Genomic DNA, 18945 nt, shown 5'->3' on the forward strand with positions numbered 1-18945 from the left:
CTTGTAACTCCAGAACCTGATATGATTCTGCCTAGGGATCCTTCAGAAGTTGCCATATTAGACAATTGAATATAACATAAGGTGGAAAGGTGAATAAATATGTGGAAAGCATTAACTGCATTTTAATTTAATTGAATCAATTCTTTAAAATTTAACTCAGGTTTAAGAACGCAGCCTTATATGTGGTTGAAAAAGATATAAATGATGAATCATTAATAAAATTTACAAGAAGAAAAATTGTTATTGCTGCTAAGGTGATATTTCTAACAAATAATGCAACTAAAACATGTTTTAAACCAAGTAAACCAGTTTGAATCAGTATATGTTTTATGAAAAGCAAAGGATTACAGTAGTAAGAATAGCAAAAGTCCTATTAATTTTTTTTAAAATGTATGTCTCTGTGATAATGCCAAAGGAAAAGCTAAGCTAAGCTAAACTGAGGCTCCTGGTGGTGTCTATATTGCAACAAAATATATACTCAGAAATATGTCAGGCAGATAAAAATGCAGATAATGGGTTTCCAATATGGGAAACATTGTTTAGAACCCAAGTATGGTTTGGAATGCCAGCAGCCAAGACCTAAAATTCTTTGTGTAGGAATTATAACAACAGGAAACTCAAACAATGGTTCTGAAACAAGAACATTTCCTAGCACTTTGGGGATGGTCGCTCCTGCTTCTTAAAGTGGAATCACGCTATGTGACAGCTAAAAGAGCTTTTCAGAACTCTGACAATTGGGCTGCTGTACTCTTGAGAAAAAGCTCCAAGTAAGTTCTATATTGTTGGCTTCGTAGTCATTAGGAGATTGACTGCATCCATATTTTCCGAGCATGTACAATTCTCTTGGAAACCAAGATTGGCTTCAGCTGCTTTGATCACCTTCTGACCTCTTCTCTCTGATGCTTCTGCCATCAGAGCTGAGGACATATGGCACGTCCCTGCTGGAAAGCTATCTACACTTCCTTTGTAAACTTTAAGCACTGGGCAATGTTTTTCTTCTATTCTAGTAAGAAACTTCTAAAGAGTTTGTTGGCATTTTTTGAGAATGTTGTTACATTTTGTGATTTGCCTGCTTCTTTTTAGGTTTCAGAACTATTTTTCTGGATAACCACAAAACAAATTTTGTTCCAACTATTGTGGGTTTTTTTCTCCTTAAACATATTAATCCAACCATTAGACTGAGGTAACTCTTCCAGAATATGAAGTGGTCCATAGGCTTTTATACTGATTCAAACTGAAATAACTAAATTAGTGCATTCTGGGAGAAAAATGGAACATTTCCAGGAAATGCCAGCACATCCTGTAGCTGGGAGCTAGAAGTACACTTCTCAATGTTTTTTTGTGTGAGACATTTATTCTGCATAAATTTTGATGTTTGTATTGTGAACTATTTTGTAATTATGATAATAGGTTGTATAGGAGTATTTTGAATAACCAACTAACCAAATAAACAAATAAAGAATTGAGGCTAATTTTAATATCCAGTGCAACTTCTTAAACAACAAAAGTGGTTTGTTCCACAGTTAAATAAATTTGCTCTTAGAATGGATTGAAGACAAGATGTTCCTGTGCTCCAAGATGTGTAATCTCCAGGTCTTTCCCTAGAACAAAATTATATTGCTATGCTATCCTTGAGTCCCCAGAAAATTATATCTGCATAAAGTTCTCTCCAAAATATTCAATGACCAATTTTACATATTTTTGAGGCCGTTCTTGGATAGTCTCTGAATAAAGGAGGGAATGGTACTTCAGTATAGGTACAGTTGAAAATGTCTTGCGAGTGTTCGACTCATGGATTGGGGACAACATGAAGGCAATGCTACGGGGCCACAGTAGATAAAAGATGTTTCAAGCCATGCTTTTGGCATGGTTAAGGCAAGTGAAGGAAATACATTGCGATTGCTTCTTATCATAGGGATAAGATGAGAGCAATGGGCTGAAACTGAACCCTGGCAAGACAGAATGGCTCTGGGTTTGGGGTTCTTTGGTCTATGGAGAATTGTCATCTTTGGTCTTAGATGGGGTGACATTGCCCTAGCCGGGCACAGTGTGTAATCTGTGGGTTCTCTTGTACTCATGACTTCTGCTCAAGGAGCAGGTGGCGGTCATAGCCATGAGGGCCTTTGTACAACTGCAGTTTATGTGCCAGTTATGCCCTTTCCTGGACCACCAATCCTTGCCCAAAAAGGCATTATTGGGTTTTTTTTAATCTTTGTAAGCCACCCAAAATCATTGAGAGTGAGAGTGAGATGGGCAGCTATATAGATTTTCTTAAATAAATAAATAAAAATATATAAAATCACCCTCATACTAAATAGAATTGTTTTTCAAACTGAGGGAAAAGATAAGCCATGACTTTCTCTAGTCATTGCTTGATGAATAAGTCAGATCCTGGATCCTTTATTCATAAGAAGCCAGAATGAATTAAGAGCCTTGGTGGCGCAGCAGACTAAAGTGCTGTTAAATAGCACCAGCTGCCTGCAATTACTGCAAGTTCAAATCTCACCAGGCTCAAGGTTGACTCAGCCTTCCATCCTTTCGAGGTAGGTAAAATGAGGACCTGGATTGTGGGGGCAATAAGCTGACTTTGTATAAAAAAGAACACCGCTTAGGGGGGCCCGAAAGCCCTACTAAGCAGGTATATACAAAAGTATGAAGGCTATTGCTTAACGCATTGTAAGCCGCCCTGAGTTTTCAGAGAAGGGCGGCATATAAATTGAACCAATAAATAAATAAATGAATGAAACAAATCACATTACTGTACACTTGGTTTGGTGGATTAGCTCAGTTTAAAGTACCTTTAACAAAATAAAACTGAAGAAGAACAGAGAGGAAAACAAGCATTGCTGCTTAAAGTTGCAAAATTGTTATTCTGATCATTCAGAGTGGCACAAGACAAGGCGAATGGGGTGGAACTGGAGTCCTCTTTCCAGTTATCATGTTGTAATAGGTGACTTTTGAGTGTGATTTGCTAAATCTTGTTGAGGTCTGTCTGGTCCACATGGCACTAGTGTTGTGACTTTCCTTCTCTGTACATAGTGCAATTTGTGTAACTAGCTTCAGAACGGTGTGAAGATGTATTATGCATGTTTTGAACTTCCTGAAAACCTTGATGCTGAGCAATATTAATAAGAAGCATGTGTTTACTGAAAAGAGTCTATCAGACTGATATGGGTATCAAAAATAATAATTTCTTCTGCACAATCAGGGGATCAAAGAGCAGTCAGAAAGAACATCTCATTTGGAACTGAATTCTCCTGATCAAGTCAGGTGACAAAATGATGGAAATAATGTAATGTGCAGATCTGAACTACCAGGTAGTTGTTCCCACGTTACTGTGAGACTATGGTTGCTGGCGTAGTCCTGAAGAAAGACTGAATGGACAAAAAGGCAGTACATCATGGCATGTAAAAAGAAAAGAAATGTTTGGAATTTTATTTTTCCTGCAGGAATGTTTTGCCATTGTGTGAGATAAGCTACGAAGGAGAAGCTGTTCTTTTCAGGGAGATCAGAAATCTACTTGAGTCTTCTCAGAACCACATCTGATGATCTGTAATACCTCTCCTATCCATCACTCTGAATAGAATGTGGCCCTGGCATGAGCAAAAAGGGGGTGATACGATAGGTCAGTGGTTAAGAAGCTGTCAGCTGGAAAGTCGACAGCCCAGATTGAGACCTGACATCGTGCGACAGGGTGAGCACTTATCTCTGCCTACCTCCTGCTCATCTAGCAGTTCAAAAGCATGCAAATCAGGGGTGGGTTCCACTTACCTTTACTACCGGTTCGCAGCGGGAGCGCAGATCACCCATGACATTGTGGTGGGTGGGCGGAGCCTCCCACCAGTTTTACTACCAGTCTATAGTACTATAGAACCGGACCGAACCAGGAGAAACCCATCACTGCAAATGTGAGTAGATAAATAAGTAGCACTTCTGCTGGCCACATGACCGCAGAAATGTCTTCAGACAGTGCTGGCCCAATGGCCTTGAAATGGAGAGGACCTCTACAGTCAGCCATGACTAGCAGAGAAAAATCTGCAGGGACTCCTTTCCCTTCCTGGCATGAGCAAAGAGAGGATCAGCCTTCTTAAACCAGAGCCACTCTGGTTGCTTTGAATTCCAACTTCCATTGTCTGAACTGCAGGCCTTGGGTTACATTGAATTCCCAGTTGTGTGAACCAGCCCTCGTTCTCTCTTTGCTAGCTTGAGAAAGCTCCACATTCTATACTCTCTCCCAGAGCCATATCAATTCAATCACAAATAGGAGCAAGGCTGAGGATGCTATTCATGAAATCATAATAGGTGGGCATTAACCTGATAAGCAGTATCAGCTTTCCCAGAAACCCAGCCTAACCTCATGAAACTGAAAAACAATAGATTTATTGAAGGCTTTCCTAAAATAGGAGGAAATTATTACTCATTTGAGTTCTGTTCGTGTTAAGGTCAATGGGCTTCCCTCCACCCCCCAACTCTAATTGTTAATATTAGATGAAAGAACATTTCCTTTTACATTGTATTTGGCCCAGTAATAGCTCTAAGAAACAGAACGGACACATATATTACACCCCAAAACATTTTTTGGACTTCACATTGTTTTCTGTTTAGGCTGTTAGTCATTTTCCTTTGACCTTTAAACTAATAATGCCAGACTCATGTAAATGCAGGCAACAAATGGAGGAACTGAGGCACAAAGCAATTGGGAATTGCTTCAAGATAATCACGTAGGAAACCTTAAATGGAGCAAGAAAATATGGTGCTAACCAGCAAAGTTACTGGTATGATTAATTTAGCCCTTTCAAATTAATTTTGAGCACAGTGAAGAATATTAGATCTTAAAATGAAGATAGGTATAATATTGGAAGAGTAATGTCCACTTTTGAAAGATAATTTGAATATATGAACTCTACTTTGAACACTTTCAACTGGTTGCTATCCTTACCTTCCTCAATCATATGGGACAATGAATTACCTTGTCTAATCTCTAATCTCCACATGAGTGCAAGTGTTTTAAAAAATTGGGAGGTGGAGTGGAGGAGACCTGCTAGCACCTAAGTAAATAAATACATGTGTCAATCTTCTCAGATAGATCAGACAGGAAATATAATCAGATTAGCTAATTCTACTTTATTGTAAGAATCTTACAAATCTGAAAGTACAAATCTCCCACTGTGTCCTTTACTAGTCCCTTCTGAGCCTTTTTCTCCACCCATTATACAACTGCAGACAATGCCTTCTCTTATCTGACCATTTCCCCAGGCAGCATTTCTTTGCCCCATTTCTCAAGGTATTTCTCACATAGTGTTGCAGTGTGTTAATGCTTTAAATGGATGGATAACCTATCCAAAGTCTGCAGGTTGAAAGAAAAGCCAGCATTTATTTACAAACACTGGATATCCATTACTATCTTCAGCGCCTGGTTCAAGCCTTCCATCAGCTATGGAAACTCAACAAGATGACTTGATGCCAGTGATTATATCTGGTCCAGCCTACATCAGAGGACTGTTACATTAAAAAAATGGAAGGAGCATGTATTCTCTATGTACAATATGTTGCCTTAGCTCCTGAAAGAAAATTGGAACCGTTGGTTGGTTGGTTGGTTGGTTAGTTGGTTGGTTGGTTGATTGGTTGGCTCATTGATTGATTAATTTATTGATTGATTATGTGACATCAAATCATTGTCAACTCTGACCACATAGATAGATTTTTCTCCATGACAATCTTTCCCTAACCTGGTCCTTTAGGTCTTCCAACACCCAAATCACCACTATTTTAATTGAATCCTTTTCCATTGCTGCTGCTAATCCTCTTCTTCACTTTTGTTCTACCTTTCCCAGAATTAATGTCTTGTCTAGAAAACTAAGTTTTTAAAAAAGTAAGATACAAAATCAATGTAGCAATTTAGAAAACAAAATTAGCCAATTGGGGGATTTTGTCTAGAAAAAATTAGGGTAAAATAGTAGAAAGCCTGAAAAACTAGCATAAAAGAGAAAATTATGTATAACTTTCTTAAACTACATAATGATTGCACTTATTTTCTTTATTTCAGTAACAATTATTTAAGCCTCCTTTAAAGCTCAAAAACACATTCAAGAAGTGATAAAATCACCTCTGATAACTTCCAAAGATTTGCATTAACATGTTTTAAATGTCTGCCTGAGGGACTTGTTCATCTGAATTAGCTATACTTTATTTCCTTGACTCATTTTCTGTAATGAAAAACTGCTCTGTTTTGTGTGCTTGCTCTAATAAAGGTGTCCATTAATCCTTTTATGAGAGCAGAGGGCCTTTTTAATTTTTATAAAAAAGAAAATCCCGGTACCTCTTTTGCATGCAGCCAATTTACCTCCTTAATTTTGATTCTAATGTAATATTGTTAAATTTCCAGGAAGTATTTGGCTTGTGGGAATTACTTCATCATTCTTTACCTTTTATGTTTTATTGATTTTATTGTGACTTTTTTGGTAGTGGTGAGCTGCGCAGAGGGATGAGTGATATACAAGTTTAATAAATAAATAATTTAATAAATTATTATTAGTAATCTCCAGTAAACTCACAACCTAAAATTATTAAATTAAGAATTCAAGTTCTAGCCAAGTGCCTGAGGTCAAAGGCAATTCCAAGGAAGGTGGTTATTATTTATATTATTGTTATAGTTCATCACATAGTCAGTCAGTTGTTTAGACTGGATTTGTCATCAATAAAATCTACCCTATGACATACATTTTTGCTTTGTTTCATTTTCTTTGTTTGTTTTACGGTTCTGTATTTTATTCTCTATGATTAAAAAAATAAATTTAAATTTTAAGAAAACCTATTCTATGTCAATGGATTTCTCTACTAAATGATGTAGCAGATTTTTAAAATGTAGCTGTAATATATTGATAGTGTCAAGGCTGAACCCAATGTGAAAGACTGGAGATTTCAAAACCACTCTGTGGTTATATACACAACACTGCTAGTTTGGAATTTGCTTCTGCCACCATCTATTTTCTAAGGAGATGCCTCTACTTGGCATCTGTCCTACAACTCCAGTGTTTGACAAAGAGAAATCCTAACCTTTATGTTCTTCCTTACTAATTGGGAAAAAAATGATAAAAAGAAATTCTATAGCATATTGCTTGAAGCAGAGGAGTCTATAATAACAATGCAATGGACTAATTTATTTATTTTATTTAGTGTATGGCTGGTCACACACAATATTAAAACATTTTTACAGGTTAAAACAATTAAAAAAAGAGCAGTAAGAAAACCTAAGAGGAAAACAGAAATAACATTTCAGAGTTTAATGTCGAGTTTGGAGATCCAATCAGTAGCTGTCGTTGTTACGCAGAGGAAGTCCCTAAAATCTCCTGGATACCTTCTGTTAGAGCATTCCCTCATTATATGTTGGATAGTCTCTCGGGGGGGCCCGCAATCGCATTGTGCTGAAGGTGTCTTTCCCCATTTATACAAGGAGTCGGCACACACCCCATAAGTCATTCTAATTCTATTGTATGTCACCCATATGTGTTCGGGTAGATTAAATCCTGGAAGTATACTATTAGGATTAATATGCTCAGAAATATCTTGGGGGGGGGGAATAGCTACTCCACGCTTCCATCCACTTTTGTGTGGTGTTCTGATGATCGGCCAGCAGCTTAAGCGCTGTCAAGAGTGGTGGGTTTCTTGACTTTAATCCGCATCTTAAGAGATCAGAAATGTAGCCATGAATGGGTAGAAAGGAATTTAACAGGATCTTACTATACTATACTATACTATACTATACTATACTATACTATACTATACTATACTATACTATACTATACTATACTACAATGGACTAATAATAATGCCCTGCCAATGGAACTCTTCTCACCTAGCAAAATCAAGCAACATATTTGTCAACAATTACTGTATTATTCTGCATTGTTGTTTTTGATTATACATTACATACGCATGGCTAAGGGTGGCATTAAATAAATACCTGAGGAGCACCAAGGACTCCACAGTTAACCCTGGGTGTTCTCTCTTGCTCTCTCTCCCCCCTCCCTCCCCCCTCTCTCCTATCGATCTTTTCCTCTATTGAAATGAATATTAGCTTTCTTGCTCAATCAAATTAATATTAATATTTGTAACAGACCAAAGTTCAAAAATAGGCAACTTAAAATAACATGGATTCATCACCTATTGTACCTAATTGAGAAGTACTCCAACTTCTGCATAGCAAAGTATGTTTTAAAAAAAAAAACAGAAGGAACTTCTAAAATAGGCATGTTGCTGCAAGCAGGCTTGTCTGGCTGGCCATATGCTTAACAACTACTTTCTTTTCAGCACATCACTCCCACTTCATCCTACCCAGTTCAAGTAGCAGGCACACGATGGTCTTAGCTACTGTATTGGCTAGGCTGTAAAAACTCGGGAGGTGGGAGAGAAGAAGAAAACAAGCCTCTCCATCACAAGCCCCAAAGCAGAAGTTTAACCAATATTCTGGATCTTGAGACTCGAAACTAGACATTCTTGTTTCTAGCCTACTTGTATTGGCCATGCATCTTAGGGAACCTATAATGGCCCTATGGAAATTCAGTTGGACACATTGATAGATTGTAAAATGAGAGGGGGAGCTATTTGAATCCCATATATCAGTTGTGCAATTGATTTGGTCCAAAAATGCTTAATTGCAGCCAGACAAAATTTATCTCATTGCATCATGTAGAATCTTAAGAAGGTCTTTTTTTTGTACTTTTGAAACAACATGGCTAGTTTACATAGCTGTAGTTTTCCATCTATCTATCTATCTATCTATCTATCTATCTATCTATCTATCTATCTATCTATCATTTATCTATCTATCTATCATCTATCTATCATTTGTCTATCTATCTATCTATCATTTATCTAGCTAGCTAGCTAGCTAGCTATCATTTATCTATCTATCTATCATCTATCTATCATTTGTCTGTCTATCTATCTATCTATCATCTATCTATCAAATTTATATATCACCCATCTCACTATTTAAGTAACTCTGGGCAGTTTTCAGATAAAAATGACAAAACTGTATTTAAAAAAGAGATTCTGTTTAGGTTGAGTTACAAACAGAGGTAAAAGCAAAATTAGAAAAGCAGAGGGAACACCTTCAAACCACAACCACCCCCAGAGTTTCATGCCACTCATAGATCCCCATGCTTCACACTCTTCTGGAAGGCCGATAGACTGTGGGCCTACCTGACCTCCGGAGGTCAGGTGTTCCATAGGCTCTTTTCTTAGCCTTTTCTTTTATTTTGAAAGACAACTCTTAAACATTTATATTGGTCAATTTGTTCAGTTGTGTTATTTTTAATCAATGATTTGTATTTCTATTTACTGTTTGAAAAAGTCAGATTTGGGTTTTGCCACAATAGACTTACTCATCTTTAGAATAGTTTGCCAGACTTTTCAGTGCATGCCAGCTTGCATTTGGGAGACTTTTATTGCCTCATCCTCATAAATCAAAATTGGGATTTTTTCTATCAGAGAGTTTAGGAGCGAGAATATCTATTGAATGAAGGAATATTTAAACTGAATAGTTGAAAACTTGAATAGCCAAATTGTATTTGGTGCTGAGACCAAAGCTCTTGAGAAGGCAACATTCAGTGAGAACATTTAAAAACTACTATTTTCAACTTGAAATATTTGCCTGTCATTATCACAAAACCTTAAAATTATTATTTTTGATTTTGCACCCTGCCCAAGTAGATTTCATATTTCATTAGAGCTTGAAGATTCCTTTTTGAAACTTGTTTAAAATATCCTGCCCTTTAGCCCCTCTGTCCTTCCTCTTGTATGGTGACAGGCATAAAGAATTCATCAGAGTGATTTTGCCTGGATCCAGTGAAGAGAATTGAAGGAGGGACAGCTGGATAAGTAGAGGGGAACACAGGGTCAGGTTGCATGTGTCTCATCAAAAAGAGCCACAGGTCTGACCTGCTGGAATGAAAGAGACAGCTGAATGGGGAGGGGGAGAGTTATTTAAAGGGTAGAGAAACCATCATCTTCTCCAAAACGTTAAAACTCCAAAACACAAGAAGACAAGAAGATTTATTTTTAATCTCTCAGACTTGGTTTTGATTTAGGTGATGGCCTAAAAAAGAAAGAAGGATCATAAAAAGAGCCATGCTGGATCAAAAGGAGGGACTCCCTAATCCAGTGTTCTTTTTTCATTGTCCCCCTTGAAGCACCACAGGCACCCAGGAGTGTTGGTTGTCTCTGTTCCTGGAAACAATGGAGCCATCTACCAATCATGAACTGTGGTGACTGAGACCTTTAGTCTCGGCAAGTTTTCCTACTTGTCTTGCACAGCCTTCTAAAATAGTATTCCCACATTACAAGGCATGCTATTACAAGGAAGAATGCTCAATCATTCCACTTGCACTATGATGCCTTTTGGCTGATTCCATCTTTCCCTTAATGGGGTGGGGCTAGCATCTCTGCAACTAGCTGCATGCTGAATGCTGATAGAGTCTCCCTATGTTCCAGAAACCTATATTAACAGAGTACATAAGAATTCAGGGAATATAATAACCTCTTTCTCTTTCTTTCTTTCCTTCTTTCCTTCCTTCCTTCCTTCCTTCCTTCCTTCCTTCCTTCCTTCCTTCCTTCTTTCCTTCCGTCCGTCTTTCTTTCTTTCTTTCTTTCTTTCTTTCTTTCTTTCTTTCTTTCTTTCTTTCTTTCTTTCTTAACATGTAAAAAGTTTCTGAACTCAGAAATTTGCATCTTTCTGATGCTAATTACAAACAGATGCTGGATAGGCAAGATGTTGTTGTTATTGTTGTTGTCCTTCAGAGAATCACTAATTCATTATTCATTTACTGCAACCCTTGTTTCTGATTAATTACTTATTTTTCCTCAATCCAGTTCTCTCCACAGACATTGGAGTAACATACATTTGAAGGAAACCAAGTTGGGAAAGGCTGGTCTATAGGCTGACCCTACAATTTAGGAGAGACTGAGTCAGTTCCTGCTTTTGCCACTGCGATTGTAATTTTTGTAAGCAAAAAAAAAAATGCATACAAATTTGTAGTTTGATGTATACTGTGACTTTTTGCTCAAATTAAAGTGTTTTAAGTGCATTTTTACAGGATTCCTTTCTTTCTTTCTTTCTTTCTTTCTTTCTTTCTTTCTTTCTTTCTTGATTGATTGATTGATTGATTGATTGATTGATTGATTGAATTTATATTGCCGCTTATTTGCACATGGTGACTCAAGGCAACTTACAGAATATAAACCCTCATTTAAAACAATAAAACTAATAAAAAAGAATCAAATAAATTAATATAAATAATAAAATCACCCCCAACCTCCTGCCCCTGCGACAGCAGATCACATGAGCCATTTAATGGGCTCCATCCCGCTCTGGGTTCCCCTGGCCCACTGGCAGAACCAGGTCTTCAGCGCCTTCCTGAGTGTTAGAGTGGGGGCCATTCTAATCTCTGGGAGAATGATGTTCCAGAGAGAGGGAGCTACCATGGAGAAGGCTCTTCTTCTGGTCTCACCAGGTGTATCTCCCTAGGGGATACAACCCGCAGCGTTCCCTGCCTCCCAGCTCTGATGAGTTGGGTAGATATTTATTTATTTATTTATTTATTTATTTATTTATTTATTTATTTATTAAATTTATATACCGCCCTATTCCTAAGGGACTCAGGGCGGTGAACAGCGAACGATAAAAATACATGTAATACAAACGTTAATAATAAAAAACCAATTAAAATATACTAAACATTCTGGTCCTAGATAATTCAAGACATCCCAGTTTAAAATAAAATCAAAAAGCAATATAAAGGGAAAGTTAGGCCAGGCCGGCCTGCTGAAACAGGAATATTTTGAGGGCACGGCGGAAAGTGCGCAGATCCGGAATCTTCTGTATCTCTGGGGGGAGCTCGTTCCAGATGGTGGGTGCCCCCACAGAAAAGGCTCTCCCCCTGGGGGCCGCCAGTCGACATTGTTTGGCTGACGGCACCCTGAGAAGCCCCTCTCTATGGGAGCGTACTGGGCGGTGAGAGGCTATTGGTGGCAGAAGGCGGTCTCGTAAGTACCCCGGTCCTAAGCCATGGAGTGCTCTAAAGGTGGTAACTAAGACCTTGAAGCGCACCCGGAAGACCACAGGGAGCCAGTGCAGCTCGCGCAGGAGGGGAGCCACATGGGAGCGCCATGCTGCTCCCATAACTACCCGCGCGGCCGCATTCTGGACCAGCTGGAGCCTCCGGGTGCTCTTCAAGGGGAGCCCCATGTAGAGAGCATTACAGTAGTCCAGGCGTGAAGTGACGAGGGCATGAGTGACCGTTTTTAACGAGTCCCGATCCAGAAAGGGACGCAACTGGCGAATCAGGCGAACCTGATAAAAAGACCTCCCGGCCACAGCTGTCAAGTGTTCTTCTAAAGACAGCCGTGAGTCCAAGAGGACGCCTAAGTTGCGAACCCTCTCCGTGGGGAGCAATGACTCATCCCCAATAGTCAGTGATGGCACCAATTGACTATATCGGGACGTCGGAAACCACAGCCTCCACTCGGTCTTGGATGGGTTGAGCCTGAGTCTGTTCCTCCCCATCCAGATCCGTACAGCCTCCAGGCACTGGGACATCACTTTAAGGGCATCATTGGGGTGGTATGATATGACCAGAAAGAGACTGTCCCTCAGATAACCTGGTCCCAAGCCATGAAGGGCTTTAAAGGTGACAACCAGCACCTTGAATTGCACCCGGAAGCAAATTGGCAGCCAACGTAGCTCCTACAGGAGAGGTGATACATGTGCACACCAGGTTCTGTACAAAACCATGTGGAATGCTGCATTTTGCATCAACTGGAGCTTCTGGATGCTCTTCAAGGGCAGCCCCATGTAGAGCACATTGCAATAGTCAAGACAGGAAGTGACTAGGGCATGAGTGACTGTTAATAGGGATTGTTGGTCCAGGAAAGGGCGTAACTGGCGCACAACCCTCAGTTGTGCAAAGGCCCTCCTGGCCATGACTGCCACCTGCTCTTTGAGCAGGTATCATGAGTCCAGGAGAACCCCCAGATTACGCACAGTGTCTGTTTGGGGTAGTACCACCCCATCCAAGACCAAAGGTGGTAATTCTCCCTGAGCCAACGAACGAATCCCAAGCCCAGAGCCACTCAGTCTTGCCAGGGTTTAATTTCAACCCGTTCCCCATCCAGCCCCTAAAAGCCTCCAGGCACTGCAAGAGGGAGGAAACGGCATCACTTAACTCTTTATGGGCCGAGACATACAGCTGAGTATCATCAGCTTATTGGTGATACTTCAGTCCATGGTGGCGGATGATCTCATCCAGCAGCTTCATATAAATGTTGAACAGGAATGGAGAGAGTACCGAGCCCTGCGGAACCCTGCCAAAAACTGTGTCAGAACTTTCAGAAGGAGTAAGCCTGGGAGAACCTGGGCCAATAAAATCAATATCAGGACAACCCATGAAGACCAGCTTATGTTACTCTAGTAGCTCTTCCCTGATAAGAAGAGTTCCCAAAGCTCTTTTCCATACATACACAAAAAATACTGGTAGGGGTTTTGAAAGACATTGACTGTTGACCTCAGATAACATTTTACCTGGCCCACCATGGAGAACAGTTTCAAACCTCTCATTTCTGTAATAATGGTTATACAAAAGGAAAGACAAGCAAAGACAAGCTTTGGAGATAGCTAAGGGCAGGTTTCTTTCCATGCTGCCTTGAGATTCATCTTCCTGTTTTGAAGACATGTCATTAGAGTCTGTATTGCTGCAGGTAAAACAAAGAATATATGTTGTGGATAAATTCATGGTAAATTGCTTTACTCATGCAAAATAAATCCAAGATAGGGAATAGCTTGTGAGGTCTGTGCCAGTATTGTATAAGCAGCTTCAGGCAAGACTGAAGTTTGATCCACCTCTGATAAGAATCTGCTCCAATCGGGCATCACACACTAAGATCCACTCCCTCTACACCCTTTTAATCCTGCCCTTCTCTTGGTTTAGTACAGAATTTAAAGCATGGGAGTCAAGCTATGGACTCTCCTAACTCTGAATTGTTAATTGAACCCCATCTTCAATGAACAAGCTCTCCCAATGCACAGGACAAACATACCTAGGCTACCACAGATAAGCTACTTTAATAATCATGTCTTCTTTCCAAGGAACTTCAGAAATATAGCACTGTGAGGAGAGACAGTGCCACAAAATACCCAATAAAGAATGCTCAGCAATTTCAGTGAACAATCAATCACAAATTCCTTTGTGAGAAGCCATAAGCATGTGGGGATACACATTGACATTGATTATATGGTGGAAGAGCGGAATATAAGCACAATAAATCAACTTTTTAGTTTTACCCTAGGCCTTGAAAAACCTCTGGGCGGTTCTGACAAAAGGATGTTTACAAAGGATTTCACTACTTCATTCAGTCAGTGTGAATCATCTTGTCCCAACTCATGAGTAATAAATTTCTTCCATATATCAACTCAGAAGAAAGGAAGAAAACATAAAAAGATCAGCCAGATGTCCAGCTCTCGTTTTATGTAACTAAAGCAGCATGTAACTCCCTCAGTGTAACTGAAACTTCCTAATCAAATATACAAAACACCTCTCATGTCCCATTCAGCAGCTGTGCCTTAGTGGTGTTTGCAGGCTATAAAATTCCAACTGGGTGGACAATGCCAGATAACCTCAACCCTAGTTTCCATATTATAAGACAAGGTTTGAACCTAAGAACTTTCAAAGGTGCTGCTGACCTAAAAAGTTGCTTCTGGAAGCCCTGCCTCCTACTCTTTTTTTTTTTTTGCCAGCAGCTGGCATTCAGCTCTATACTGATCTGAACATGGAGTTTTATATAGTCATGCAATATATTCGTTGATGGTCCGGCCTTCAAGAATTTGTCTAGCCCTCCCACAAGCCATCTGAACTAAACTTGTGGTAGTGGCACTGAGTTATATAAGTTAATTATGCTTTGTGTCAATAAATGCATTGTTTTGTTACTTCTTACACTTTTTATGGGAGAAAAGCATACCCTTTTTGTTGAAATTAATTGACAACTAAGCTTCAATTACAGCATTAAAGGAATTTACTGGCATCACATTTTTGTGGGTTTTAAACTGTACTTAGCACAAATGTTCTGGGAATGATGTCCATAGCAAATTGCATCCGCTATTATTGGGATAGAGGATATACGTAGTGCACCAAAAAAGGACAGTTATACTGAGTAAAAAGGGAGGGGTGGAGGGAAGGAGAAAGAAAGGAAGGAAGGAAGGAAGGAAGGAAGGAAGGAAGGAAGGAAGGAAGGAAGGAAGGAAGGAAGGAATCGTGTATGTCCATTTAACCACGGGCTTAATGTAGTTTTAGACTTGTAGTTTAACACAACTTGTTATTTAGGTACAGTAAAATTTAAAATCAAATAGGTTTCAGTTCTTTTCCTTTTTTTTCTTTTCAGTTGCTTCATCAAACCATTGTTAATACAAATCATGATTTACAAACTCACTTCAAACCATGTTTTCATATTCTAAGGCAGCAACTGGTCACGACTCTCAGTGCGACCATTAGGCAAGGTCCTGTTATGTTTCCACAATTAGATATGGTGGCTGACCAGCCTTCGCAGCTGTCCTGGGTTTCAGAACAAGCTTTCTTCCCAGCAAGTAATGCCAATTTTCAAAACAGGATCTTCTACAAAATAATTTTAAAAAGTATATTCTATCACTATTATCCAGATGATCTTTTGTCTCATTTTAATTGTATGTTCTTAAGCATTATGGCAATGTTTTTCAAACTTGGCAACTTGAAGAGGTGTGGACTTCAATTCCCAGAATTCCATAGCCACATGCTGGCTGGGAAATTCTGGGAGTCGATATAGGTACAGAGAAACCTTCCACACTTCCAGTTCTGAGCAAATAGAACTCAAACATATAGATTATGTATAGAGCCTCTAATAATGGAAGTAATATTTACATATTATTTAGTAATAGAAGTAACAGGCATCGCTAGTCTTTGCTCAACAAAATCAAAGTTGAGGAAAATCAATGGAAACTCAGCAATATGTGTTGGGAATTTTAAAAGGTAGCAGTAAAAAGTCCTTAACATGTAAAAGTTATTTGGCTTGTAAAAGTTACCAACGAATAGATAAGATAAAAGGATATAAACTTCCACACCTATTTTTTTATATTTGCTGTGAAACTTTTAAAAAGTTTCTGGCATATCTGTTTCCACTGTGTGCTGTAGAATTGTGGGTACTTAATTAGAAAATAAATGAATCCAGGATATTAGTGTCTTCTGTGTAACATAAATACATCCAAAGATGCGGAAATGTAGAAGAAATAGTTCAACATTTAACTCAGCACAATCTCACAATAGAGATTACCATGATCTTGCTCTTCTATCATTGTCTCCTTGAACTTCTGCCATTAACTTATTAAATTAAACTGAATCATTTTATCTTTTACACTCTTATTTGACTGATAAGATTTTTTTCCATAATATTACAGAAGTTCTCAAATGTCTCATCCTGCAACCATTTGATTTGTTTTGTCTTGAATTTATCTAGAATGAAGCTTTTTAGAATGATGTAACCCTAGACATGTCACAATCTTATGCAGAATGGAAAAACCTGCATGCAATGAATGTAAAGAATAGATTTAATTGATTAGATTTGAATTGACAGAAGAACTTTAACATTTGTGACATTTTTAAAGAAGAAACAAAATATCCTTAAATGTAAAAAAAAATAAAATGGCTCTCATGAGGCACTAAAATAACTGACCACTAACTCAATGAAGTAAAACCAGACAGAAGTACTAATAATGAATCTAAACATTAAATATTGTGAATACACAATGCAAAAGCAAGAATCATCTGATTCTTGGAAAAATGAAAGCAATTGAAAAAGAGGAATTGGAAAACAACATGACAAGATAGTTTATTGATGATGCAGGTGAGAGCTTACAAGAACTCAAAGAATCAGTTAGCAACAGACATTCCGAGATATGAGGCGTCTGAGGTGATAAAATCATTGAATATGATAATAAAATATCCCAGAAGGCAAATAATGTTATGACGAGAGTTTCTTTATCTTTAACCCAACAAGATCTTTTAAGGCTTCTTGTTTTCACCTGATATTTGACTCTTAGTTGGTCACCAGCCATTTTTGAGCCTTTGTTTGCACACAGGTAAATTCCAAAATTATTTTCTTTTACAATGATAAAATATATACATTTTTCTTTTTCTTCTGGTCTCCATTCATCATGATCCTAAAGACAGAATCACTCGGTTAAAGGCCTCCGTAAATATTGTCAGAAAATCTTTAGTTTTCTATTAAGGCAACCATCTTTAGATAGACTGTGCATTTAGTCCTGCTCAGTTTAATGACAGCCTTGTATCAAGTCAGAACATAACCAACACTTCAGTATGCTTAGATTCCATAACAACTGCAGATCTTGGAAAGGGAAGAGCTGATATGGAGATAATTTCTGAAAGACAGAAAGTTCATGTCCTAGATTCAAGCCCTGTCTGATGCAATCAATCAACAAGACTGCATACAGGTAAATACTTTTATTTGGCTCGGCATGAGTTCCCTTCTATTCTTATCCATTCTGCAAGCATTTTTTTTCTTCTTGTCAGGCAGATCATTTTCCCTTTCCCTTTTGTCAGACTACAAATTTACAAAGCTTGTTTGCATGCGCCATGCTGGATTTTAATCAAGTTTACAGTGAAAGGAGATAATTGTTGAAGAAGGGGGAAAAAAAACTCCGCACAATTACTTTGCAGCTGACTTCATAAAAAAAAAAAGAACTTTCCCCAATGACAGATGGTTGGTAGCACTTCTCTGCCCACAGCCCTCAGTGAGGCTAAATTAATCACAAGAAAGTGTGTATACACTACCATCTTTGATTTGGGACATGTCTTGTCAATAGCTATGTTTTATTCATCAGAGAAATCGGACCCTGCATTATTTTTTATTCAGTAGAAGGGTAGGAGAAAGGTGCACTTCAATATGGAAGTTTTCTAGATACTCTTCCAAGTTTACAGCTTAAAAAGATAAAAGCAAAAAGTGGTTTGAGAAATAGTATTTAATAGTTTTTTTTTTAAATTTGATTTATATGCCGCCCTTCTCCGGAGACTCAGGGCGGCTTACAATGCGTTAAGCAATAAGTTGAAAGTTATGGATTAATGTTTAAGAGAGCTCTGACTCAGAAGAGGTTTACCAACTGAACTGATCAGAACAGCTGAATTTTTGTATAGCTGCAGCCACAGCTAACTGCAGCAGAATGATCAAGACCGCCTCGGATGGAGGCTATTTATAACTTGGAAAAATTCAGAAAAGGTTTTTCTTGTAACTAGATATAGGCAAATCTATCCAGTTTCATTCAGTTCTTAAAATTAAGTGTGCTTCGTCCTATTTTTGCATCTGTTTGCAACTGTTCTTAAAACTGAGTGAAAATTTGTATAAATTATCTTCCATATTTTTGAATGTATTTGAATGCACATTTCCTAATATATATATGTTTATTACAACTTTATATATACTTTCCCCTCATATACATTGAAGCACAGTTGTTGAGTTACTGCATTGTAACGTTACATTGCAGAACATGATTTTTAACTATGTTCTGGCTTGCTGTACTCATGGTTTTAATAGTATGGATTAGGAATGCTCACATTGTATATAAATGTAATTAATATCTTTCTCTTTTTTAATTGTAATATTATTTGAAGGTCTTTCACCAAAAGATGGCCAGAATTGTCATGCTAAGTAGGGATTGCTGATTGCCTTATCTATTGGATTTTGAAGGAGGAAGTTGTTAGGTAAGTCTAGAGTAGCATTCACCCAATCTTAGTACTTAGTACAGGTAAGTCCTCGACTGACGACCGCAATTTAGCCCAAAATTTCTATTGCTAAGTGAAACATTTGTTAAGTGAGTTTTGCCCCATTTTACGACCTTTCTTGACACACTTA

This window comes from Pantherophis guttatus, chromosome 1, assembly GCF_059756535.1.
Source record: "Pantherophis guttatus breed Tessera chromosome 1, ASM5975653v1, whole genome shotgun sequence".
Classification (NCBI taxonomy): Eukaryota; Metazoa; Chordata; class Lepidosauria; order Squamata; family Colubridae; genus Pantherophis; species Pantherophis guttatus.